Genomic DNA, 4,727 nt, shown 5'->3' on the forward strand with positions numbered 1-4,727 from the left:
AGAGTTAAGAGTAACGAGGACATATTACGTTGAGTTTTGACCTGCGAGGTGCGGTCAATCGCGTTGTGTGTGACTGTTTTGATTATCTTTATTTTTAAATATATATATACTGTTTTATTTATATCCCTGCACGTAGTCAGTTATTTTTTATCCCACAAATTTGAATAAAGCACTTATTTATAGTCGTTTAAATATTTTTTCTCATTGTCAAGGTGAGGGTGGGGGACGGCGAAAAATTGCTCAGCACGCAGGCGGCTGTACACCTAGAAACGGCCCTATGTAGAGGAACGTTCTCCAATAAATAAACGTGTGTCTTTGAATGTTTATTCTAATCTGTTATTATTTTACAATTCGATGGTAGGTAACCAAAAAACAAATAAATGTCAAAAACCAAATAAATATTAACAAATTAATCAATACTATGTAGAAATCTACATTATCTAGCAAGCAAGTAGGGGAATCTTTCCCCACCGACACATCAATTAGAAAGAGAGCGCTCCTGGACCCCGCCTAATGCTCTCTCTCTCGCACGCCGCCATTGTGGGCTTCAGCGCTTCGTACAGGCCGCGCAGTCTATCTCTATACATACAGGGTGTCCCAAAACCCCTTCGACTCCGGGAAATGGGAGGTTCCTTAGGTCATTTGAAGCAACATTTTCCTTTGCACCAATGTCAGCCGGGGCTTTGTTTAGGAGTTATTAACGAAAAACACGGACCAATCAGAGCGCGACCTAGACGCGCGATGGCACGTACAGCCAGGCGCGCCGGGAGACGAGCGTGGTGTAACGCCGCGATGCCGCAACGAACAAGAGTTTCTCGAGATTATGTGAATCTTCCCCGATTTGGATGAGCTTTGGATATGTTGTCAAGACCATGATTCTGAACAACATTTCCCTTTACAGTTCTTGTCAGCCGGCTTTAGTTTACGCGATAAATGTAAAAACTTGTAATTGTAAATCGATGGATTGTACTATCTTCTACCCGATTTGGATGAGCTTTGGATATGTTGTCAAGACCATTATTCTGAACAACATTTCCTTTAGACTTTTTGACGGTTGCGGAAGAACTTGACTTGTCAATTCATATGGGTGGATCTTTTTACCCGACTTACGGCAACGTTACCCGAACGAGAGAAGAAGCAGAAACAGATTGTATTGAAAACTCACTTATTCAGCCGTAAATCCATTTGCTGCTTCGAAATGTGTGTCACTGGGTCACTCGGTGACGAACTGTACAGATGTCTTCAGGTATACGACAGTACCGACAGCTAAGGGACGTACGGCCAGGTCGACGAACTGCACAGCCGGTGGTAGAAGGCCTAAGGGATGCGCGGTCAAGTCGACGATCCAGAATTTCACTTTCACTTTCGAATCGATAAATGATTCGTATGTTTATTTCACACAGATGCCCTGAAATTTTTCCACACTCACAATCACTGTTCACATTTGTCAACACATAGTTATGCACTAATAATAATTGCCATATCCCATGTCCTGCTATACAAATCACAACAATCAGGTAATGCAATCACTAGACTGCGGATTTCATGCATTTGTAGCAAACATGAGTAGGTGCATTTTAAGACACTAGAGAGATTAAAATAATTTCAAAACACCAATGTATTATTTTCAACTTCTTAAAATGATCACAGTAAGAATCAAATATCTGTCTGGCTCCTGTCCCTTGTAATAGCAGCAGCCAACTTTCATTTTACATAAAGATCCGCAGTTTAGTGATTAGATTAAATAATCGTTTAATTAGTTTAAGCAATTAATATTAGTGCATAACTATGTGTTGACAAATGTGAACAGTGATTGTGAGTGTGGAAAAATTTCAAGGCATTTTTGTGAAATAAACATACGAATTATTTATCGATTCGAAAGTGAAAGTGAAATTCTGGATCGTCGACTTGACCGCGCATCCCTTAGGCCTTCTACCACCGGCTGTGCAGTTCGTCGACCTGGCCGTACGTCCCTTAGCTTTCGGTACTGTCGTATACCTGAAGACATCTGTGCAGTTCGTCACCGAGTGACCCAGTGACACACATTTCGAAGCAGCAAATGGATTTACGGCTGAATAAGTGAGTTTTTAATACATCAGTTTCTGCTTCTTCCCTCGTTCGGGTAAAGTTGCCGTAAGTCGGGTAAAGAGATCCACCCATATGAATTGACAAATAAAGTTCTTCCGACCGACAAAAACTGTAAAGGGTAATGTTGTTCAGAATCATGGTCTTGACAACATATCCAAAGCTCATCCAAATCGGGGAGGATTCACATAATCTCGAGAAACTCTTGTTCGTTACGGCATCGCGGCGTTACACCACGCACGTCTCCCGGCGCGCCGGGCTGAACGTGTAATCGCGCGTCTAGGTCGCGCTCTGATTGGTCCGTGTTTTTCGTTAATAACTCCTAAACAAAGTCCCGGCTGACATTGGTGCAAAGGAAAATGTTGCTTCAAATGACCTAAGGAACCTCCCATTTCCCGGAGTCGAAGGGGTTTTGGGACACCCTGTATGTCTATGGACCAACTACACCAGAGGATATGAAGAACCGAATAGTTAGAGCTTGTGCTGATATTAATGTTGAAACAATTGAAAAATCTGTACAGTCGGTCATTGCACGTTTCAGAAAATGTATCAACGTAGAAGGACGCCATTTTGAACATCTCTGATGATAACTTAAGAGAGCGTGAGTGTTGTTTTAACAGTTAACACATACACACATCTGTTGGTCGATATTCTTAGTGTGATAAAAAATATTTTATTCGCATTCATAGGTTCAGGGGTCGTGGCCGAAGATATTCGACATCAGTTCTAGGTAAAACTTTAATTTTAGAGGATCGAGGTCATTTCAAGGACATGTTATTATACATATCTGAATGTATTTTTCCATCAGTTACACGATGCAAATGTAGTAATGTACCAAAAAACATCGTTGACCTCGACAACTCCGAAAAAAATGAACCTCGGAAAAAAATATTCGTGCCAGATATTTGGTCCACTGACACCATGCACATTACGTAACAAATATTTTTTGCATCACAATATCCTGAAGAGATACTTACGTGTTCGTATTTAAACGGAACACCCTGTATAGAGATCACTATTATATGTTCACAGAATTTTGTTATTCAAAATTATTGGATGCAAAATGAGTTCAAACATATTCAATATGATGTAAAAACGAACATTACATACTATTTGCGAGGAAAAAGATATTGTTGTTCCGTCGCAACGGATCGTAGTCCTACACAAAGAAGTGTTTTTCCTCGCAAGAAATTCGTCAACGGAAATTCTCCTTTTAACATAAAGAACCATAGCGTTTGCAATGACCCGTACTGCCGCGCGGAATAAAGAGTCTAAGGGTCGACTTCGTACCTTATTTATGATATAGCCGTTACCAAACCGTTTTTGGGATTAGATGATTATTTATACTACGGCCATCCAGGTATAGCAAAATATTATTTTGTACATCCTGCAATTCTCGGAATACTTACTTTCGTTCCGAGTTAACAATATCCACGGTCATTCAAGGCATCACTCTAAAGAACCCTCGCAGTCATAAATTACAGTCCCAGATGTACACGCTCGCGTTCGTTAAGCCCGGTCCAAGGATAAACAGTCAATTCTTTAAGGATACGGTCAAGGGTGCGACAGTCAACCGTCGAGCAACGTCAATTACCGAACTTGCCCTCCACATCAGGTAGCGCCCCACTCTTCCTTCCGACTAGACCAACCTCTTAGTCACTTTGGAAGGAGGTTTGAACAATCAAGGGTGTCTTGATTGGTAAACGACAAGTTGACTGAACCAACCCGGACAGTTCTTTCCCTCATTACAATAGATTCTACTTCCCTCTCCTTGTCTAAGGTCAACCTCTCCACCTACGAGGAACCTAACCGACCTCTCGTCAAGAACAGAAGGCCAGTACTCAGCAGTTCGTCTTCGAATCTCTGAACGAGCAATACTGACTAAATCTTACTTGAGCGTCTTACTTGATTGCTGCATCCACGATCGGCACATCTAGGTACAATACAGATCACACACTGATCTGCGCGCGTCTAAGGCAGGATCTGTTGGAATAGCCTTACTGACGAGTCCTCCAACAGATCTAGGACGAAACGCGATTCCTCCAATTAAATTCCTTGTCCACACGATCTATTATTTCATAGTGAAACAGTTGTCCAAGATTAACTTGGCGGGCAACATTCGAAAAGTCGCGAACCCATTTCTTTACAATCGAACAATTTGAAATTGATAGTTCCGCGATCGAACATTTTGGTCCTTCGAGCCGGATCGGTGGCCTAGTGACAGTGCAGTGCAAGTACAAACAATCCAGTGCGACCAACAACAGCTAGATTGGAGGAATCAGCTAGCCTTAGCCACAATCAACGATCAACACCGTCCATCCAAGGCAGCAGCCACTCACATCAGCTCAAGGTAGGCACGTTATATTGAATTAACCGATTAGGAACCACAAATGGCAAATCTCATTCAGAATTCTTCGAGAATGGCTAATTCAAACAAAACAACCTTACGCATTCGTGCTCTCAAACACAAACAACGTGTTTTCAAATCGAACTTGACTATCTTCACTACCGAGCTAACAGAATACCAGGATTCCGCGACCGCGCGCACGAAATTACGCGAACGATTAGATCGCCTAAGAAAGCAATTCGACAGTTTCAATGACGCACAAGATGAAATAGGGCATCACGAAGATTTCGATCAG

This window comes from Lasioglossum baleicum, chromosome 1 (genome assembly GCF_051020765.1).
Source record: "Lasioglossum baleicum chromosome 1, iyLasBale1, whole genome shotgun sequence".
Taxonomy (NCBI): Eukaryota; Metazoa; Arthropoda; class Insecta; order Hymenoptera; family Halictidae; genus Lasioglossum; species Lasioglossum baleicum.